This window comes from Diceros bicornis, chromosome 28 (genome assembly GCF_020826845.1).
Source record: "Diceros bicornis minor isolate mBicDic1 chromosome 28, mDicBic1.mat.cur, whole genome shotgun sequence".
Lineage (NCBI taxonomy): Eukaryota > Metazoa > Chordata > Mammalia > Perissodactyla > Rhinocerotidae > Diceros > Diceros bicornis.
Window position 1 is genome coordinate 18,372,781 of NC_080767.1, and position 23,446 is coordinate 18,396,226.

Sequence of the window (23,446 nt, forward strand, 5' to 3'; positions counted from 1 at the left end):
GATTAGAACCCTTGTTCTCATACAACTTCAAAATGTCAAACAGTTTTCTCATCATGGAGCTGGGGTTTATTTATAGGTTGGACACCAAGACACTTGCAAAACTAACAAAATAAAAAGGAGTTATACTTGATACTGGGAGAATAACAAGAAGTAGTTTTAAGCTCCCTGAAGGGCAAGATAAAGAACGCTGTGGGAGCTGCAGGCAGTTTCGGGAAAGAGGTAATGTTGCTATAAAGAGAAATCAACCTCTTATGTTCCATGAGCCGAGTTTTCAGGGTTGGGATGGGAAGCTGGCTAAGAAACACAAAGTTTGCTCCTAAGCGATTAGAAAACTCACGTTCAACTTGTCCCTCTTCTCTCCTCTTTTTCTTAAAGCATCACATTGAGGAAAAAAGCACGAACTGGAAGTGTATGGCTCTCGAGAAGCCTGGCAGGAACCCCCTTCCGCCCCTCCAGAGGTGACCCCTCTCCTGACTTGCAACACCATTTTCATGACATTTTCTAAATGAGATTTTTAGAAGGTTGCTGGGTTTTTTTAATGTTTAGGAAAAGGTCATCTGGTGCAGTGCTAAACCACCCCCCTGCAAACTTCCCAGGACTCCACCCTCCCATGCACGTGGATGCTTCTGGCAGCTTGTCTGGTGTGTGGGCTGCAAAGAAACGAGAAGAGCTGTAACTCCGCCTCCCCGCAAGTAGGTCTTTGAACGGTGACTGGTAAACTTCTCCCATTACGTGCACCACAGTGAACCCAGGAACTTCGGAGGCCAGCAAACCTGCCTCCTGAGAGAAAAAGGGAACACCTGCTAGCTCATAAGGGATGGAACCAAACCATGCTGAGGACAACGACTTCTGGAACTTACCACTAGACAAACTGTCTCTCCAGCTGCCAAGCAACCGGCCGAATTCCCACATTGGACTAGGGCTACAATTACACAGCCTCATCGATCCTGTTTACAATTACTTTTAGCCTTTGTTATTACTTTGGCAAAGGAGTTCCGGATCATTTACTCACTCAATATTCATTTACCGGGCACCTGCTCTGTGCCAGGAAGGGAGGAGAATGGGGATGAGGGGAAGGCAGTGGCGCCTGGAGACTCAAGTTCTAAGGGAGATGAAAGCCCGGGGTGCCAGATGAACAGGAAGGCGGCTCCCGACCAGACCAGGGTGGGTGGGTGGCAGCACGCGTTCACAAAGGCTTCCCAGGGAATCTTGCAGGATAAAGGGAAATTGACCAGTGGGCAGCAGTGCCATTCCGACACTGCACGTGCAAAGACCAGGAGGGGCAACGCCCGCATATTTTAGGAACTTCACGGAAACAGAGTTAGCAGGAGTGTCTGAGGAATAACTGAACTCTTAGAGAAAACTCAGGGAGGAAAAGATTAGGTTCTTCAAAATTCAAGGGGCCATCACACAGGAGGAATTAGGATAGGCTATGGGCTGTGTGAAGGTCAGCAGCGATGCAATCAGAAGTGGGTTGGAACCCCAGCTTAAGCACTTATTAGCTGTGTGACCTTAGATCACTTACCTCTGATGCTCAGTTTCCTTATCTATAAAAGGGGGAGATTTTCTCTGCTTTCCAAGGTTGTTTTAAGCACTGAAGATAACATGTATGCAAATTAACTGGCACCTAGCAGGGCCCAATGAATGGTACTTATTACTACTATCATTAGACTGATTTTTTTTAGACCCCAAAGGTTCAATGGGTAGAAGATGAAAGAAACAGATTTCCCTTCAACAGAAGAAAGAGGTTTTGAAGAGTCAAGCCTGCACGAATACACAGGGGACTATTCGGGAGAGAGGGAGCTCCCTGTCACTAAAGGTGATCAAACAGAGATGGATGAGACCCTTGGAGAGAAGGTTGGGGGAGGCAGGCTGGCAATGGAGGAGGTGGGATGGATGAACTTTGAGTTTCCAGGACCGAGATTCTATTATGACTTCTGTTTCAATGGTGCCAAGGTGAAATTTCTGTATGTGTAAGCCCCACTCAAAGTAACACTGTTCAAAATTGGATTTTCTTATATGGATTTCCCATGGGAAATAATTCTAAACAGACACCTCACTTTCGGAAAAAAACTAAAATGGCCCATCAAACCATGAACTAGGGGATAAAAGAATATGAACAGACAAAAAGCAATACATAAAACTCAAAATATAGACAATGGAATGTTTTATATTGAGCTGTTCTACGTAAAATTAAGCTACCAATCTCTTTTCATTCTCCCTCTGAACAGTTCCACTAGGCCCCAAACAGACTGGAAAACAGGATGGAATAAATTTACTCTACAGGGACACGAATCAAGTTGCATAAACTTTACAAAAATACTGTGCTAATATTTGTCCTTGGGGCACAGACACGCCCACTTGGGTGTCAGTCCAGGTATTTCTATCTTCGGCTCCAGCCCCCACCCCTTTACAGCCAAAAGCAGCAGAAGCCCTCAGAAAAGAAAACAGCTAGAGTCACTTTGAAAGGCTTGAGATGTGCTAATCGCAGCTCATCCCAGCCAAGAAGCTGGAATCTCACAGCCAGACCATCCCGCCTGCTCCACTCTGAGTCTGCAGCCAGCGGCAGCCTGGCCAGAGAAACCCAACCCTCACCACCAGCGGCCCTCGCAGAAATTTTATCTCAAGGAAACACAGAATAATACCTTCCCCCCTCCCCCCCAAAGCATCACCCTATTTATCACTAATCAGCAAGTGACTTGGGAAGTCACCACTCCATTCTTCTTCAGCTCGGTTTCCCAGCTCAGAGCCCTCTAAGGCCCCCTCCAGCTTTCAAATCCTCTGCCTGGAATGTTTTAATCCGAGGGGCCATATCAGGTTATATTAGGTACACTAACCCTGTTGGTTGCCAGGCCTCTAGAAACCAAGATAAAATGTATTTTTATGCAGCCTAGTCAGATTCCAGGGCTCTATGACTTGGTGAGATGGGGTTAGAAACTAATGAAAGGAAACTGCATTAACTCTAAAAAGGACTTAATAAGGCCATGCCAAAATGCTCATCAGAACAACGGTACTTAGGAATAATCGAATGCAAATAATGCCTTGTTGCTGCTGTAGTTGCACATACTTGTACTGAGGCCTTCCACGCGCTGGGAGCTAGGAACACAGACATCAATACAATCCATTCTTTGATTTCAAGGAGCGCCCAGCAATTTGGACCAGGAACATCACTGCCTGGGGGCTCTGGGTGGCCAGTGTTGGAGGTCTGAAGGAATCAGCCAGACTTGGCTTCCAGTCTCTGCTCTGCCACTTCCACGCTGATATGACCTCAGACAAATCAACTTGCTATCTGTCTCAGTGTCCCCATCTGTAAGTAATTCTGAGGAGCGGCGATCTCGCGCCTGGCCCAGCACAGACACTTAACACCAGCTGCTGTGAGGACGGCCTCCGTATGACTGCCCTGCCCACACACCTCGCTCCTGGTCCCTGGGCCGTTCCCATTCCCAGGCTTCCCGTCCTGAGGAGCAACGAGGGGCTTACAGGGTTTCAGTTTTCCAAATACTTTCACACCCATTTCTCCTGCTCTGTTCATTCTGACTGGGCCTCACGGGCAGTGTTGCTGCTCCCATTTCACAGATTGGTAGATTAGACTCCAACAACCATGCCCAAGTCACACAAGCCTCCAAACGGGGTGATGACCCCAGGCTCAGCACAGAGCATCCTACCCCTGCCCACTGGCCGGCATGACTGGGGAGGAAGGTGAATTACAGGTGATTCACTGGGGGGAAAAAGCCCCACTTAATCACTCTTGTCTCTAATTTACTGACTATAGGTATGTTCTTACCTGTTGAGATAATCTTCATAAACACTCCCCACAGCTCCCATGTTGGTAGATTTCCTCTTAGGAAAGAGACGGTCCAGAAAACCCTCCTTCCTCCCTGATTAATTCTGCAACATCAGAAACCTGAATAATGAGACTTAGGTATTTATTACCATATTCCCTCTGTTCTAAGATGACACGATTGATTTAACAGATGTTTCAGAAAAATTTTAAAGAAACAGTACATCCAAAGTACCCTTTGATTTCGAAGGTTGTGCTGATTTCAGAAAAGTTAAAATGTGGGACGCACGCTTTTCAGAACTGAGGAAACGTAGTAAATGACTTCCTCTCACTTTTGCAAAAGGTGTGGGCTGGAGTGTGTGCACGTGATGTCTAAACGCCCTTCCAGCTTGACAGGCAGCCACCCCTGGGTTAATTATTAGCAGGAAAACAGGAGTGGGCCACCTCATTTCCTGAGGCCAGGCCCTGGGTTTGGCCTGGGGCCTCTCCTACCCTGACCAACAGCTCTCCTTCCAGGGAGAGCCTGAGAGTGGCCGGCTGGCCCCAGCCCCTGCCAGTCCCCACTTCCACTGCACCTGCCCCCAGGGATCTCAGAACCACGAGGGCTCCTAATACAGGCTCAGGATCCCTGCAGCCCCCGGGAGGCTGGGCTTCTCAATGAACTCAGGCTCAACCAGACCCTTACCTGCTCCCCTTCGGGGGGAGGCACATGTGCTGGATCTAAGCCAAAGATCTCATGAGGACAGCCATGGGGTGTGGGGAACCGATAAACTGGGGGAGCACCCTAGGTGTGACAGGGGCCTGGGTCTCCAGGAGGATCCAGGACAGCCTCACAGCATCTAACCCGTGAGGTTCTTTCAACCAGCCATGGGAGGTGCTTGGGCAGAGCAGAATCTACCTCCATGGCTATGAAAAAACCAGCTGGCTCTGACCCTCCAAAGGCGGCTCACCCTGGAAGGGAAGGAGGAGAGGGTAGCTTGGCAGAGCAGCTGCCATGCAGGGCGCGCTGATGCGCTCACGTCAGGTAAAACAAGCCAACCACCTGCGCTGCTTGTTGAGGGTGTATTTTTTTTTTTTAAGTTGCACTGATAATGTCTATACAACCACATAGCCTACTCTTTCTCGCCACCCCAATACCAAACATTTGTCCAGGTATTTCAAACACTTCACTGGCATTTTTTCTTACGGTTTCACAATATTCCACCTAGTGGAACCATAACCATGGCCGGGTGTTCGGATGACTTCTAATTAGTAGGGCTCAGACTTCCAGAAGAGCCCAAGTTAACCCGGAGAGGGAAGGAGGAGCTCGTGAGCAAGGGCTGGCACAAACATCATGGCAGTGGGGCCCAGATGAGCCCTGATTAGGACCAAAGCACCTGAGATGCACGGCAGCAAGGGGACAGGAAGGGGCTAGACCACCCCTAGAGGAAAATCGCAGAACAGATGAGCAGGTAATCGATGACAACTTGGGGAAAACCACCAGATTTATTGTGTTGTCTTTTCTACCAGGCAGAACAATCTTTCTACACTGAGAAGGATGGAATTAAAGGGGATGGGAAGGCATGTCCTGAGCATCTCCCATGACAGACTCTCTACACCTGTCCTCTCTCTTGACTCACACCCAAGAGAATCAGGCTAAAAACTGTAAGGACCATGCTCAAGGTGACCCAGTGCAGAGTGGAACCCAAACCCAGCAGCTCCTGAGAGAGTCACGCTCCTCCCAGACATTGAACTACCTGCCCTGGTCTTTTGTTGTTGTTGAGGAAGATTAGCCCTGAGCAAACATTTGTTGCCCATCCTCTTCTTGCTGAGGAAGATTGGCCCTGAGCTAACACCTGTGCCCATCTTCCTCTACATTACGTGGGACGCCGCCACAGCATGGCTTGATAAGCGGTGTGTAGGCCCACGCCCAGGATCCGAACCTGTGAACCCCAGGCCGACGAAGCAGAGCGTGCGAACTTAACCACTATGCCACCGGGTCTGCCCACCTTTTTTTTTTTATTGTGGTAAAACAAACAGAACCATAAAATTTGCCATTTTAACCATTTAAAGTACACAGTTCAGTGGAATTATTACATTCACAATGTTGTGCAACCGTCACCAGTATTTCCAAAACTTTTTCATCACTCCAAACAGAAACTCTGTACCCATTAAGCAATAACTCCTCATTCCCTCCCTCCTCTAACCTCTGGCAACCTCTACTTTCCGTCTCTATGAATTTGCCTATTCTAGATATTTCATATAAGTGGAATTATACAACATCTGTCCTTTTGTGCCTGGCTTATTTCACTTAGCATAATGTCATCAAGGTTCATCCACATTGTAGCATGTTATCAGATCTTCATTTCCTTTTAAAAAAGACTGAGTCATATTCCATTGCATGGACAGACACATTTTGTTTATCCATTTATCTGTTTGACACTTGGGCTGTTTCCCCCATTTGGCTATTGTGAACACTGCTGTAATGAACATCTCTGCACAAGCATATGTTTGAGGCCATTTTCAACTCTTTTGGGTATACACCTAGGAGTGGAATTGGTGGGACATATGGTCATTCCATGTTTAGCTTTTTGAGAAAACACAAAACTTTTCTACAAAGGTTACACCATTTTACATTCCCACCAGCAACGAAGAGGGTTCCAAGTTCTCCACATCCTCACCAATACTTTTTTATTACAGCCATCCTAGTAGGTGTGCAGTGATATCCCATTGTGGTTTTGATTTGCATTTCCCCAACGACTAATGATGTTGAGCATCTTTTTAGGTGCTTATTGGCCATTTGGAGATCTGCAGAGAAATGTTTATCTGAGTCCTCTGCCCATTTTTAATTGGGTTGTTTATCTTAATTTGGGTTGAGTTATGAGAGTTCCTTATATATTCTGAATGTTAAACATTTATCAGATATGGTTACCAAATATTTTCTCCCATTTTACAGGCTGTCTTTTCACCTTCTTGATAATGTCGTTTGATGTACCAGTTTTTAATTTTGATGAAGTCCAATTTATCTACTTTTCTTGCTCGTACTTTTGTGTCATATCCAAGAACCCACTGCTAAATCCAAGGTCATGAAGATTTACTCCTATGTTTTCTCCTAAGAGTTTTATGGTTTTAGCTCTTATATTTAGGTCACAGATCCATTTTGGGTTAATTTTTGTATAAGATGTGAGGGAGTGGCTGCCATGGTCTTTCTGACCAGGGTCCCTCCCCACACGATCCTCTGGCAGAGCTAGCATCACTGCACTAGACCATGAACTTCACAAAGGCAGGATCTTTTAAAAATCACCAATGTGGTGTAGGCAGCCGGCCCAGTGCCTGGTACCCAGCAGGGGCTCAATAATTAACTGAGATGAATGGATGGTTGAGTGGATCGACACCGGGAGCACACTCCACCCCCGACCTGCTTCTTATCACTACTGCAAAACCACCCACAGCTGGCTGAAAGACTTGTTTGTTGGCTGAAAGACTTGTTCATAACAAAGAAGTAGTTCTGATAGACTAAACATTTAAGGACTAAATTTATCAACAACTACACTCACACATTCCTATCAGTTAAACTAAAATGGTCCAAGATCTAACCAGTGCACGTAACTAAGGACAAGGCAGAGGGTCCCAGCCCTGGAAAGCTCAACCTGTCCTTACGAGTCTCCTAGTTCAAGTCCCTCATCGCACAGACGAGGAAACCAAAGGGCCGATGGAGGCGGTGACTTGCCAAAGCCTGGGCTTCAACTCCCAGGGCTTTCCCCACCAAACACAGGCCTCAGCGATCGCCCACTGTAGACAAGCACCAAAAACGCGTGAGGTTAGTCTGAATTCCCTCAAATGGTAGGAGTGGTCCTCTTGCTCCAAAACCTCCCAACAACAAAAAACGCACCCTGGGTCCTCGATCTCATTCTCTGACACAAGGACCACCCCCCTGCCCTCCTCACGTAGCCCCTCACCTGCTCACTTTGCCTGCCCCCTTTCGTGTTCCTGGGTTGTGCCAAGCTGGTTCCCTCTGCTCAGAGCTCCCCTCCCACAGACATCCTCTGCCTGGCTCTTCTCCTTTTCTTCAGACCTCATCAGTGAGGCCTTCCCGATCACTCCTCCTCTCCTTTACTCTTTTTCTCCTTAGTGTTAATCACCACTGGACAGTTAAATATTTGTTTATTGCCTGTCTCCTCCCAATTCCCACATTCCTGCCTCCCACCAGAATGGATGTTCCTTAAAGGCAGGGACTTTATTAGTTAACTGCTGTATCCCTAGCACCCGGAACAGTGCCTAGCAAACATGAGGAGCTCAATAAGTATCTGCAGAATGGATAAGCACCATAGTCAGCATGTACCACATCGCTAAGGATTACAGAGGGGAAAGCAGGCAGCTCCAATTCGCAGGTGAGCATGGCTGGACCCGGCAGCCACAGGGGCCCACAGGCTGTCCCAGCTCCTGAGCCTGTGACAGAGCAGGCAGGGCTGGGATATTGTGGGTGATCAGACACCCTCACATGTCTCAGTCAAGCCTGAGATGCTGGCAGCTGTTACTCTGCTGACCTGGCCATAGAAAATAGAGTCTCTCCCCAGAGGCCCTTAATAAATGCTTGTGAAATGCACAAATGAATGAATAAACAGACAGCTAATGTACACAGGGCTGACACCCGCACTTTTACGAGGCTCCTGTCAGCGTGTCATTCCAACAATGCTAGGAGGTGGTTTGACCGAGTCCATTTCTAGGAACCTACTGTCAGGACATATCCAGACATGAAATCAAGTTTTATTTGCAAAGATTTTCCTCCCAGAGACACTGAAAATTACCAAAAAAGTTGATTTCCAACTTCTGAGGGCCAGTTAAAAGTCAGTCACAAAATAGCCACAAGATATCCATGAAGACTTCATAATGACATGGAAAATGATTAGAATATTAAGTTAAAAAGGCTAGTTATAAAATTGTATCTCCAGCACAACTATTTAAGACATAAAAGAACACACATGATCATGAAAATATAATTGCTGGTTTTTCTATCCTTTCAACTTTCCTGTATTTCCAAATTTTCTATAATGAGCAATAATGAGTTGGAAGAAAGAACTTAAAAAAAATGCTGTCATTTAAACCTGATACTTTATTGGTGCCCAGGGCGTGTAACTGCTTAGATCCCCATTCATTCTGGCTGCCTCCTCCCCATTCGTGTTCTCCGGACGCTGCCTCTTCCTCTTACCCAGCATGCCCTAGCACCTGGCCCCAACAGCCCTCCCAACCCTGCCATCGCTCGGGCCTTGTGAGCCACACCTGCAACCAGTCCTCCCCAAGAAATCCCGCTCCAAGGCTGGCCTGCCCCACCCAACACTCTCCCGGCCTACAGACCACAGGCCAGGCCCGACTCCTCCACTTCCCAGCTCTGTGGCTTTCAGCAAGTTATTTTACCTCTCTGAGACTCCGTTTCCATCTTGGAAAGTGAGGTTGACCCCAACTCACAGGGTTCAGGGAACTAATGGCCCCCACCTCACAGGGCCCTTCTGAGGTGAAGGTTCAACCTGCTAATGGCTGTGAATGTGCTCTAGACCCTGCCCTGTGTTGGGTCTCCATCTCTGGTTCCACCCAGCCTCATGAAGCTGAACCTCTTTATCCTCAATCTGCCTAAGTCTGGGCACCCATCAGCTCCTAAGGGAGCAGGAGAAAAGCAGGTTTGCTCGTGGATCTTAGATCAACATGACGGTTTCTTGGCTGAAATCCCCATTCCCCCACTGAACCCTCTACTCCTTCAGAGAGCTCACAGCCCAGCTCTTGCTCCTCAGAGCTGACCCCCAAATCCAAATCACTCCTGAGTCCCCATTCTATCTTCTGAAGACATTCCTGACATTTTTACTTGAGGTCTTGCAACTCCTTAAACCATCTTCCCCATCCACACTCTCCCCGGCACCCCAACTCAGTGCTCTTAGTCACAGGGTTTCACACATTCTTCCTTCATGAGTGTTCTGCATTCACCCCTCTTTATAATGCCTCAGGCATTTAGTGAGCCCCAACTGCGCCAGGCTCCATGGCAGGAGATGGGGTCCAGAGGTGAGTAAAAGGCTGTCTCAGGTCCCTGCTCTATGAACTCAGAGGCTAGTCAGAGAGATGCGTGAATAATCAGAGAATCACCTCGCAGTGAGGTAAGTGCTGTGAAGACAGGTGTGTGCCACTGGCTGCTGGGGCCTTGTCTAGGGTGTGACCACAGCTCAGCCTGGGAGAGAGAAACACAGCTTCTAAAGGGATTCTAATGGCAAAGCTAGACCTTGAAGGATGAAGTATCAAACGACAAAATCAAATCACCCAATACTCACCCCAAAGCCCTAAGGGGCCCCTACTGCACCTTGTCCATCGCCATCCACAGTCTGATTCCAACCTAACCCGCCAGATTCCAGACACCTGGGCGCACCTGCCACTCCAGTGTATCTCCACGGAGCTGGGAGAAGGCTGTGCAGCCGTGCTTCTTTTGCTTTTCCTATATCCTCTTCTCCACGAGCCCTCCCCACCGTAAGTCATGTTCCGGACCACTGCCACTCAATGTGCGGTCTCCAGACCACACCTGCATCACCCGAGTGCTTGTCAGAAATGCAGACTCTCAGGCCCCACCCTGAGCTACGGAATCCGCCTCCTCTCGTGTGCACATAAAAGGTTGAGAGGCTCTGCTCTCCACCCGAGTCCAGCTTCCTCGGGTCTCTGGCTCCCTCCTCCTCAGCTCCGCTGACCTTCATCACATCCCACACACCCCACGGCAGCACCACCTCAGCCCCACCCTGCCCAGGGCAGCACGCACAAGTCACACCATCTCAGACCTCCGGCTCCACCTGTGGACAAACGTCACACCGTGGTCCTTCTGTCAAGCCTGCTGAGAGGGAGAGATGGCAGGCATTGCTGACAACCAGCACTTCCTGGGTAATTATGTGCCACCGGGAGAAGCTTCTGTCACCATGGGATCTTCACCCGACCTTGTGGGGTGGAGATACCTGTCATTCTCAGTGTGGAGATGAGGAAATCGAGACATTAGGAGGCTCAACCGGGGTCACAGAGTAGTGAGTGGTGGAGGGGGGTGCCCCAGGCTTTAACCTGCTCCAGAGATAACAATGACCACCACAGCCTGGCAGAGAAAGCTCTGTGGGAGGAGGCTGGGGGTTGAGGAAGCACATTCGCCTTTTAAGCTGGGAACAGTTTGGCCAGGACCTAGGAATGTGGAGAAGGTGGCAGAGAACAAGCGGGAGAGGGAGGCAGAGGCCAGGTCATGAAACTCTCCAGTGACAAACCAAAGAGCTTAGGCGACAGGAGCAATGAAGTTTTTAGAGCAGGCTGGTCAAAGGTGGTTCTACCTTTCCCTGACATCCATCCCATCCCATTCCCTCTCCCCCAGAAACCTGACTCATCACCATCTGGGACACGCTTCTCTGACCCTCCCGCTGCAGCAAACGCAGTCAGACTCTTCCAGGTGTACGAGGCTCCATCTCCCGCCCTCCGCCCTCTCTCCTCCCCCAGGCCAAAGGCCAGCTCCTCCACAGCCAAGCCTTCCTAAGAGTCACAAAACGGGCCTTACGTGCTCCTCAAGGTCCAGCTGCCAGGAATCCGGTCCCTCCTCTCCCAGGATTGGGAGCCCCTTCCTCAAGGGCTGGAGGCACAGGCTCCCCCTCCAAGCCCAGTCTTCCCACATCAAATCATCAGTTTCCACACTCACCTCCTAGAGAAAGACCCGAGACTCACCTCCTTCCCCTTCAGCCAACATCCTAAGGAGGCCCAAGGGGGCCTGGGGGATGGAGCTGAATAAGAGACAGTCTTGGCCCTGGAGAAGCTCACAGGAGGGAGCCTGGACCCTGAGTATGCACCCCTTTAAAGGGAAAACATTCTCATGAGCCCCCACCGCATCCGTTCGTACACCTGGACCTATTTGGTAACTCTTAAGAAACTGAAGCCTTTCTTAGTCTCTGAAAATGTCTTTTGTTAGCAAATAATCACTGCAACAAGGAACCCACTTTATTATGATCGAAAAAATTTAAGATTAACTTTGTATAAAACAGAAAATGTTAAAATTATAACACAAAATTTAAAAATTCTTGCATTATTTGTAGACTGAAAGTATGTTGGTAGAACTTTATTTGTCAAACACAGATCTAGAGTCGGGCTACTCGCCGTGTGGTCTGTAGATCAGTCTCAACACCACCAGAGAGCTTGTTAGAGATGGAGAACGCAGGGCTCACCCAGGGCCCTAGCATCAGAATCTGCATTTTAACATGAAAGCTCGGGAAGCCCCGGCTTAGAGCACATGGTTTGCGGGGTTGGGGGTAAAGAGGGGGGAAAGGAAGGCCAGATGGAGCCAAGTTACATGCAACCTACAGAGAATGAGGAGATCTTACGTGCTTTTGTAGGGAGCAGTCTCTGGTAGTAAAGTGAAGGAGATAACGACGTGCGGGGCCTACTGGTGCCAGTAAGAAAAGTGAAAGCAGATGGGAGAAGCCTAGGGACTGACCAGTTTTCCCTGGGGTGGTAAGGAGGGACGGGTTGGAGGAAGTTCTCTGAGGTGTGATGGGCAGGCTGTGTCCAGGGCAGGTGTGGGGGTGACTGAAGGGGGACCCTGGGGTTTCTAAGCTGGAAGATTGTGTGACTTATGGAAAGGGTGTTTTTAAGGAGGAAGGTGGAGGGCTGTTTTTGATGTGCAGAGGAGGGACCAGGGGACACTCAGGGGCAGATGTTCAGATGTCATATACACAGGACTTCAACTGCTCAGAGATGACCAGGCTGGAGACACAGACCAGCAAGCCCCTGACGATGGGATCAGGTGAGTCCACCCAGGAAGGCCTGCGGGACAATAAGAACAGAGGAAAAAGGGAGCAGACAGCAGCAGATGAGCCAAGGTGGGTTGGGAGGCAGGAGCAGAGGGCCGCTCACAGAAGCCCTGGCACAAGGGAAGGGAAACCGGCCAGGCGCACAGAGACTGAATGGGCTGAGTCGTGTGAACCGGCCACTGGTCTTGAGGAGTGAGTAGTCCCTGGCCATCACAGCAAGGCTAGTGTTCGTCAAGGGGCAGCTGGGGAAGCCTTGGGATGGTGGGCGGGGCATGCAGGGGGTAGATGAAGCTGAGACTGCTATACAAATACCTCAACACCCTACCTGAGGTTGCAAGTCCCTTTAATCAAAACGATCCCTCTCCATACACCCATCTTCATGGCAGCATTATCTACAACAGCCAGAAGGTGAAAGCAACCCAAGTGTCCATCAATGGATGAATGAACAAATGTGGTATATACGTTCAATGGAATATTTTTCAACCTTAAAAAGGAAGGGAATTCTCGCACATGCTACAACGTGGATGAACCTGGAGGACATTACGCTAAGGGAAATAAGCCAGTCACAAAAGGACAAATACTGCATGATTCCACTTATACGAGGTACGTAGAGTAGTCAAACTCATAGACAGAAAGGAGAAGGGTGGTTGCCAGGGGCTGGGGGGAGAAGGGAATGGGGAGTTAGTGTTCAATGGATACAGAGTGTCAGTTTTGCAAGATGAAAAGGGTTCTGTGGATGCCTGGTGGTGCTGGTAGCACAACAATGTGACTATACTTAATGCCACCGAACTGCACATTTAAAAATGGTTCAGATGGTAAATTTTATGTTATGTGTATTTTACAACAATTAAAAAAAATTATGTCGGGGCCGCCTGGTGGCGCGGTGGTTAAGTGCGCGCGCTCCGCTTCGGTGGCCTGGGGTTCACAATTTCGGATCCTGGGCGCACACCGACGCACTGCTTGTCAAGCCATCCCGTGGCAGCGTCCCATATAAAGTAGAGGAAGATGGGCATGGACGTTAGCCCAGGGCCAGTCTTCCTCAGCAAAAAGAGGAGGATTGGCATCTGATGTTAGCTCAGGGCTGGTCTTCCTCAAACAAACAAAAAATTGTCTTTCCTTCATTATAGGTACTATAGAAAAATCTGAACTCCTGGAATTGAACAGTTGTCTGTGTTAAGAGAGGTGAGAGCAAATCTTTTTCGATGACTGTAGACTATTCCTCCAGCAGGCTTGGTAGGGAAAGGGAAGGGAGTAACTGGGCAGTGACCTAAAGGTGAGGCCAGGCTCGGAGAAGGCTTTTTTCCAGGTGATGGGACGACACTCTTCAACTGTGAATGGAGAGGTGAGCCTGAGCCAGAAGACACTCATTTTCTCAGACTGGAGGAAAGGGAGGAAGAGGAGCGGAGCCAGAAAATGAAGGAGAGAGGGGTAAAGGTGAGGAGGCTCCCACCAGATGGCCTTGAGCATCTCAGGGCCACAGATGGTGGGCTCACCTGGAGAGGTGAGGACAACAGGTAGGAGACCTGGAGAGAGTGGAACGGTCAGGTTGGCTGGTGTGGGAGTAACATGGGAGGACAGAGGGCTGGTGAGACTGCAGGGAGGGCCCAGCTGGCTGCAGAGCACAGAGCACATTATCTGAAACTATCACTAACTAAGCCTGGGGCAGTGGTCCTCAAAAGATGGTCCCTGGTCTCTGGACCAGTAGTGTCACCCAGAGCTCGTTAGAAATGCAAATTTTCGGGCCCCACCTGAGAGTCTGATTCAGACCTAGTGAATCAGAAACTCTGGGGGTGGAGCTCAGTAGGCTGTGTTTTAACAGGTGATTCTGATGTGCTGAAGCTTGAGAAACACTAGTACAGAATACAGAAATTCAATGGAAAATATCTATCATCTTTTTTATATGAAAATGAAAAAAAAAAATCTGTCTAGCAACTTCCACATAAAAGAGCAAGAAATGCCTAACTGCTTCAATGCCAATACAACTTATTTTGATAGTTAGAGAAATGCCAAAGGACGTTAACAAAATAATAGAAATGTACAGCCCATCTAATAAACTTCCTTAGATGAGATCTAGAAAACACACCTAAGATCTGGGGGCTGGAAAATGCACAACATCGGTACCAGTCCTTGCTCTGCAGCTGACCACCTGTGTGCCCTGGAGCATGCCATATCCCTTTCAGGGCCTCAGTTTTCCCATCTATAAAGAGGAAGCTGGAAAAGGTTCTTCTGAGGTCCCTTCCAGTTCTGATACTGTGTGATTCTTTCTGTCCCGTAAAAAGTGACCTCAAACTAAATGCTTCTGCATAGCTGTGCCTTGGGAGAGGAAAAGAACATTTTAACCAGTAACGCATAATATCACAGTTCACTAGAAAACCTTAGTTTAGTAGCCCAAAGTGTAGTAAGTGCTAGTATTTTGCATTCTAAGAACTAGAACATTCCTTCACTAACTGGCTTTTCCATTAAAGCCACTGATGCCTAGACTTATAAAAATACTGTACTGCATTGGACTGTGTTCATGAAGTCCACAAGACTGGGATGCCCCAGAAAAATATCTCTATACATTCACATTTTCATCCTATAATACTTTTTATTCCTGGAAGGCAGGGTAAAATATTTTTTATTCCAGGAAGACAGGGTTTGTATTTTTTGCTAGGCAGAAAATGAGTTAAAGAACTGTACTATATGAACCCCAGGGCCTGCCCCCTCGGACTGGAGTATCTGGGCACCCGACATTGCAAATCTCGACTTCCTGATAAACGGCCCCGTATTGACCTTGTAACCGGGATCCCTAGACGCTGGTTTCCTGCCTGATTCCTCTGCATCCAAGTCCCTGTCTGCACCTACTGGTCATCCAATGCCCATCCTCTCGTGCCTGGGTCCCCACTGCCACCTGCTTCCCCACCTCTGCCAAAGGCTGGTGACTAGGTTCTGATCTCAGAACAAGGGTCGGGAGAGGCACGTGAGCATTTGCGCAGGAGGTACAGGTGGAAGTGTGAGCACTGCAGGAAAAGAGAAGATAAGGCCTAGGGAAACTCTGGTCCCCTGCCCCACCTCACTCACACACCCTGGCTCTTAAATTCCAATAGAATTCGGTTAGTGGGAAGCACAGCTGGCTTGTTTGTCCCCCTTGTGCATCCATCACAGGCCCCGTCCCTCCTCCTCCATCCAGCCTGGGTATGTAAGTGATGTTCCAGGCTCTGCCAGTCCCTGTGGCAGGAAGGAGCAAGCAAGGCAAAGCTGAGAGAAAGCTGGTGGAGCAGGTGCAAAGCTGAGGAGGGGCATGCCAAGGGAGATGCGACTACAGAGGTGCGTGTGGACCAAAGCCACGAACATGGGCCCAGCATGCAATGCCAAGGAGATCAGTTTTGTCTTTATCCAGGCAAAGGATTCCTGGTGCTAGAAGGGTTTCTGGGCTGATCCTCTGGCACTGATCTCCAACCTCAAAGTCACGTTTGCCCAGGGAGTCCCAGAGGAGGCTACTCGATTAGATGTAATTCTCAACAGCACTCCTTTTATTCTCAAAATGTTTGGATGATAAATTCTAGTTGCCTTATTCTTGGGCCCCTAGGCCTGCGAAGTTCAAGTCGCAGTTAGAGAAGGCTGTTCGGCGTTGGGAGGGACCAGGCTGAGTCTCACCCCTCATCAGATGTTCCATTCTCCTCTCCAGCATCCCTCCCAAGCCATCACCCAGCATCTGCTTGTATACCTGCAGAGACAACAGGCTCACTACTACACCTGAGAAAGCCTCTCTTTTGGGGGGAAAGCTGTGCTATAAAAATAGCAAGATTTAAACCTATAAACAGTGTGACTGCAACTGAATAATAGCCTTCAGCAAGGAAAGGAGTAGGAGTGGGGGAAACTAGAAAACCTGCTGACTTTTTTCCTTCCATCTCCTTCCATCTTACCACGTCTTCATTCAACAAATGTTTACCGAGTGCATTTGATGTTCCAGTGGCACTGGGGACACTGTGTGAGTTAACACAGACACACTCAAATTGAAGGGCACTCTAGGAAATAACTGGCCTGTACTCTCCAAAAACGTCAAGGTCGTAGAGGACAAAGATAGGCCGAGGAACCGTTCCAGTTTAAAGGAGACTAAAGAGACGTTACAACCACATGCAACACAGGATCTGGGGTTTTCTTTGCTACAAGGGACACTATTGAGACAAATGGCAAAACCTGAATATGGCCGAGAGATTAGATAACAGTATTTTTATATTGTATCAATAGTAAATATTATACAAAATATTTTATATTTTAATCAATATAATTTATTGATTCTAAAAATTAGACTGTAGTTACATAGGAGAATGTCATTGTTTTTAGGAAATACACTGAAGTATTTTGGGGGAAAGGAAGAGTCTATAAATGATCTTCAAATGGTTCAGGGAAAATATATACATACAGAGAAGGATAAAATAAATGTGATAAAATGGGAACATCTGGGGAATCTGGGTGAAGGGTATATGGTAGTTGTTTGTTCTATTCTTGGAACTTTTCTATAAGTCTGAATTAGGTCAAAATAAAAAGTTAAAAGAAAAAAATAAGTCTCAGAGAAAGTTTTCTTTAAAAAAAGAAAGACAGACCCTGACTTCACAGAGCTCACAGTGTAGCTGGGGAGGCAGGTACTAATACAAATAATTACACTAATTAACCACAAAATTGCAACTGTGAAAAGTGCTGTAAAAGGAGAGAGATCTGGTGGCACGAGCGTTTATAGCAGGCAGTTTACCCCAAATCAGGAAGGCGAGGGAAGGCATCTGCAGCCATGGAACTAAGACCCAGAGGAGCAGTTAACTGCGGGCGAGCGGAAGAAGGTTCCAGGCCTCCACAGCCCCTGTGGCAGGTGAGGCGAGAGCTGGAAAAAGCAGGAGGATCAAAGCCCGCACACCGGGGCCTGCAGGAGACGCCAACATTCATTTTCTCTTTTATTCTAAGAGCAATAGGAAGTATTTTTGCAAGACCCCCTGGGCTGCGGACTAGACGACAGGCTGGCAGGTGAAGGGGTGTGTGGAGTCCTCGGCAGTGGTGGTGGTGGTGACGGCTGTCCCTTGAGGAGCATCATGAATGATTTTTCTTCTGCTCCATGACACTTTAATTTTCGACCACAACCATGTATGAATTTGATAGCCAGACCAGGGGAGGGAACTGGGGAAGCAAAGCGGGCAAGATCTGGGCTCAGGCTGTGATCATCCCCACTCCAGGCCCACCATGGGTAGGGTCAAGGGCTGGCTGACAGAGCTGGTTACCACCTCTTTCACCCAGAACCTGGGGTCTAGACCATGAGGATGACTCACCCAAAGGAAGTGGGGTGCAGGAGCCAGGTCTTCACACCCCACTCCTAAAGTCCTCTCATCAACACAGCATCCAGCTGGCCAAGGCCCCTTTCTGGTCCCTGGGGGAGGGGGCTGTCACTCACGCACAGCAACTCTCAGCACTGAAGCTAAACAAAGGGCCTGTCTGGAGGATCAGGGGCCCAACCACAAAGGGAGGGGCCCTTCTTGTACCAAGTTCTACCTTAGTGGGTTTTCAGTCCTTAGCTCCTTTACAATGGTCAATTTAAAGGAAACAGGTTCTATTATTATCCTCATTTTACAGTTGAACGATTTGTCTAGGGACAGACTTGGTTTCAAATCTTGGCTGTCTACATATAAGCACTGTGCCCCTCGGGCCGTCACTTCATCTCTCTGAGTCTCGATTTTCTCACCCCATCTGTAAAATGGGACTGGTAGGATTAGCAAGATTCTGGGGCTGGAAGGCACCATTTATTCCCTTTTGGGGCTCCAACAGGCTCAGTACAGAAAATTCACCCCAAACTACACATTGCTTAAATATTTACTAAAACCTTGTGTATCCTGACAGTAAATCATGGGACCTGAATTTTCCAGGACTATCCCAATTTCAAATCCTCTGTCCTAACTTTCCACATAAACCATTGAAATGCCTCAAAAATTCCACTCTCTCAGTATCCAAACAACACCTCCCAGGCCTCCTCTTGCCTAAAGAAGCAGTTCAAACATTCTTTTTCAGACTACAGATCCCAATCTTTGGTTCAGAAATTGTAGTCAGCGGAGCCCGGCTGGCCCCCCGAAGGAAACGGGGTCAGGGAGAAAAATCCGTGGCAGTCAGCAGTCCATCACAACTCGCAGACGCGGCTGTTTCCCGGCGCATCGATGTCAACTGCAGCCGGGAGAAGCCGTACCAGGATCAGAGCATCACCCACAGAGGGACACGGCCTGGGGAGGTGAGCTCTGCCCCTACCTACCAAGCGTCCGGGTGCCAGCGAGGCAGCATGGCCAGAGGGCTGCCACGAGGATGAAATGAAGGAGTCAGTATTTGGACAGCACTCAGCACAGTGCCTGGCAGCCAGTAGGTGCCGTACCAGTGTTTAATAACTAAAACCAGAGGCATCGCTGCCAGAAGGTGCTCATGCCTCAAAGACAACCCAGGAGCATCACTCCCACCCAGCCAAAATGAGGAGCATGGGCACTTTCTCCTGGGCTGGGAGGCGGGGCCCCTGTGCAGAGATGGCGCAGCACCCTAACTACAGGAGCCAACATCAGGAGGCTGCACCTGGGGAAGAGTCCCCCTCCCGAAGTACACACAGTCTCTTCACGCCTCTGAGACTGTGCTCCTGCCCTCTGCCTGCCCCCCAAAGGCCATCTTTTTCTACCCTCAAGGCTGAATGTAATGCCAACTGCTCCCAACGGTGTTCCTGATGCCCGTCAGAACAAATGGCTCCCTCCACTGGTCTCTCCTGTGTTTGGCTTTATCCTCTTTTAAAGCAGTTATCAGATAGACAGACGGACGGAGATGCAGATGCATGCGTGTACACACACACACACACACACACACACAGTGTCGCTGCCTTCCTAACTCCGCCATGCATCCTTCCAAGATAGGGGTTCAGCTTTCATCCCTGAAGCCCCAGAGACTGGCATACAGTATAGGCTCCATAAATGTCCTCTTTTGCTGTTAAATCTGTGCTCACGGCTGGTCTTAACCTGGAGGCCGAGGGTTCAGGTGCATGCCCAAGCAGAAGCTCTGCAGATGCAAGACCTCTGGGTCTTGGAAGCCATGACCAACCAGATTTCAGTCAGGGGCCTACCAAGCACTCCCTTTAGTGCCCCCGCGGGCAGATGAAAGGAGACACCTGTGAGATCAGAGCCTGCGGTTGCGAGGACCCAGACTAGAGCAGTGTGGACACCGAGCAGGTCCTGTCCAGTCTCCAGGAGAGTAGTGAGAAGAGCCCAAGCTAGGGAAGCAACAGCAGCAGGCTGCCTGCCCCCACCGGCCGTCAACACCAGGGCCACTGTGGGTACTGAGTGCCATAGGCATTCCAGCCCCTGCAACAGATGCTGGGGAGGGATGAAGAGGGATCAACCCTGCTTTCCAGAAACCACTGTCTGCTGGAAGGAAGGCAAGCTCTGGGAATAAGGTCAACAGGCACTCTCCTAGGTAGAGAAGGAGGGACCACAAATTGCTGGTCCCCTCCCAACCTGCCACAAACCCTGGGGGAGGGGGTAGAGAGGGTTTCATGTCCTCCTGCTCCCTCCAGTCCCCAAAGCCAAGTCCCTCTGGTGACTTATGTCCCTCCTAGAAAACGGAATCCCTCGGGTGCCTGGACCCGAGGTGCAAAAGGTCACAATTCGTCCCTCTTGCTCCTGGCCCCACACTCCCTTTGCTAGCTCAGTGTGCTTGTCTGCAGGGGCAGGGAACGCGACACTGAAATGAAATAATGTACGTGAAACCTCCCAGTTCACAGTCAACCATCAAGGAGCTGGTCTCAATCCCCAGAGACCAATTACCAGCCTGGGACCCCAACTTCTTTCGGGGATATGATTTGTCTCTGACAAGGATCCTGACACTTGAATGAGAATGTTAAAAAGCTCTCAGAATACCTTTTCTATGATAAAATGCAGAAAGGAGGGCTCAGAGACAGGAGCGAGGAAGCAGTGCGGGATCCTGAATTTGCCTCAGTGTTACCTTGGGTTCTCTCTCCTGCCCCAAGCTGTCCCCAAGGGCCAGCCATGTGTCTGTCCTGGCCAGAACCTGCCTTCTCCCTGCAGAGAAGTCCCCCCAGGCACCTAGGTTCACTGGGGTCCCCTGGCCTACTCTGCATCCCCACCCAGCACTGCATCTACCATATAGAAGCAGCCCAATAAATGCTTGCTGACAAGAATTCCTCAGCCACTCCAAAATGCCTTCAGTAACGTGACCTTTGACATTCCCCAGCTAATGTCTAATTTGCATACAGGAGTCCGTTTTAGGAGACTGCAAATCAGGAGAGACAACTCAGGATCAATACAGAGTATTAGGCACATTTTATTCTACTCTAATTCTCTGCAAATTGGTATTCCATTAACTGTAGGTGGGATTTATGGGAGCTCATTATCAACTAGAATATTTAACTACAACGACCTACTCTCTGTCAGATCATAGCTTACGGTTAATTTTCAACTAGTCAATCTCAGAAAGGTTCTAGCTTTCAGTCTACTTTACATCATAATTTAATCATCAGGAAAGTCATCTATTTGCGAGTCTCCATACAATAAAGAGCAGCTTGATGTAGAAGAAAAAGACCCACCCGTGGAACCAGAAGACGTGAGTTACATCCCAGCTACACCACACACTGTGTAATCGACAGCTCAAAGCCTCAATTTCCTCATTTGTAAAATGTGAATAACACCAGCCCCACGAGGGAGTTGTAAAAACTAAATGAGCTGACCCATGTGGATGCTCTCTGTGCAGTTCTATAAGGCTATACAAAGGTTAGTTATTATAGTAAAAAACATAAGATGAAATTCCCAAACAACTCAGGCTAATGATAGAAAGCACAGTGGTTCTAAATCGGTGGTTCTCAAGAGGAAGACAGGCTATTTTGCCCCTCCTTCCCGGGGCCATTTGGCTGTGTCTGGAGGCATTGCTGGTTGGCACAACTAGGGAGAGGGTTTGCTACTGGAATTTACTGGGAAGAGACCAGGGATGCTGCTAAACATCCCACAATGCATAGGACAGGCCCCACAACAAAGAATTACCAAACTCCAAACGGTAACAATCCAGAGGCTAAGAAACCTTGATCTAAACAATCACTGCAAGTTGGGTTTGGGAGGTTTTTAGAACAGAAATCTTCCTCACCAGGCTTTACTTTCAAGCATCATCTGCTTAAACATTTGCAAGATGGATCATTTTGCAAAACAGCTCTTTTGCAAGTAAAGCTGAAGTGCCAACTTCTGGAGTTTCTGAATGTATAAAACTGCTTTTAAAGAAGATGCTCTCAGGTTACAATTCGGCTAAATTGTTTTTCCAAAGCCTTGACTTCAGCAGAAGTTCTCCTGGGCACAAAGACAGGGTCTGTCACTCTGCCACTAGGCCCTGAAGATGCTTTCATAATTCTAATTTCCTGGTGAAATGGGAGCCACGAGGGTCTCTAAACGAATTAAATTCACATCACGCCGCCAACTGCTCGCTCGCTTTGTGCCGGGCAAGGTGCCAAACACCTCCACATAATTTATCCCACTTAATCCACCCGACAACCCAGTGAGGTGGGCATCATTACCGGCTGTTTGCAGGGGAGGAAATTGAGGATCAGAGAGGTTAAACAACTCGCCCAAGGTCACCAGCTGGCCACGGGGGAGTCCAACTCGAACAGAGGTCTCCAGTTTCCAAGTCACAAGCTCTTTCCACCACCTCGGAAAACCCAGGTGTCAAGTTGTCTCAACTTCCCATGAATTTTTAAGGCAACCGCAACTTCTCAGTAAGTTTAGGTTGCTGGAAATGCGAATTTCCGGGGGGCTGGGCGCTCTCACATACACCCCGCCCCCCACTGCAGCTGTCTCAGCACAGGTACCTGATAAATCATTCGGATCGCCCGCGGAACGGGGAGGATTTATTGGCGCTGGAGTTCGTGCCAGGCCCAGGAAATGCCATCTTTGAAAGCCGAGAGGCGGATTCGCCCGGGGAGCCGAGAAGGGCTGGCCGCCGCGCTTGGCTGGCTCCCCGCGGGCTGTGCGCCCCCTCGGCGCCCGGGGCCGCAATCGCGGCGACGCTGGGCCCCCCGGGGTCGCCGGCCGCCCGGGCTCGGTCGCGCCCGCCCCTGCCCCGGTTGGAGCGCACGCCCACGCCCCGCCGCCGCCACCGCGTCCCGGCCGCCCGCCCGGGACAGAGCCCCACCCGGCCCGGCCTGCTCCCTCCCGCCCCGGCCCCGCCAGGTGAGCGCGGCGGGGGCGCCCCCTCCCCGCCCCGACGTGGCGCCCGCCCCGGGGCGGCCGCGGCCGCCAGCCCGCCCGCGCCTTCGCCGCGCGCCCGGGGCCGGTGGGGGCGGGGCGGCGCCGAGCGCGCCCCCGGCCCCGCCGCCCCGCGCCCTGCCCCCGGCCCGGGGGGTCGCGGCGGCCCGTACCTGCAGCATCCGGGGGCGCGGGGCGCCCAGGTAGGTCGCGCGTGCGGGCGGCGCGGAAGCTCGCTCGCGGCCCGACCTGGCCGCCGTCTGAGCATGCCCAGTGCCGCCCGCGGGCGGCTCCCGCCGGCCGGGCTGGCCGCGACGGGCCCGCGCGCCGGGCGGGGGGCGGGCGCCCGGGCCGCCCTGCGGGGCGCTCCCGCCCCCGCCCCGAGCTGGCGCGCCCGGACGCGCCTCCCCGGGCCACCCGGGCTCCCATGCCGAGCTCCGTGCAGCGCCGGCTCCCCTTGCGCATGCACGCAGGCATTGGCTCCATAACCACTTATTGGGCACCTACTGTGTGCCCGGCCCACGGTGATTCCATACCTAGGAATGTCAAGCAGTCGGCGTTCAGCAAATCTTTGAAATGAGGAGTCGTCTCGCCCAGCGGCTTTGTGGTTTAGCAGGGGTCCTGCTGACTCCCAGTCCAGTGCTCATCCCATTCCACTA

At 50.0% G+C, this 23,446-nt stretch overlaps 1 protein-coding gene across 5 annotated transcripts in view; it reads right to left on the bottom strand.

Moving 5' to 3' along the window:
* PTPN3 (protein tyrosine phosphatase non-receptor type 3) overlaps window positions 1-23,030 on the bottom strand; it is a 108,027-nt gene extending 84,997 nt beyond the window's left edge. For 3 of the 5 annotated variants that reach the window (XM_058523746.1, XM_058523742.1, XM_058523747.1), the window contains exon 1: window positions 22,961-23,030. The gene's annotated coding sequence lies outside the window, so the exon portion shown is untranslated. Of the gene's footprint in view, window positions 1-22,120; window positions 22,384-22,411; window positions 22,566-22,960 lie in introns of those variants that run through there. The other 2 variants (XM_058523743.1, XM_058523744.1) reach the window with 2 other exon arrangements.
* Between the last annotated feature and the right edge of the window lie 416 nt (window positions 23,031-23,446).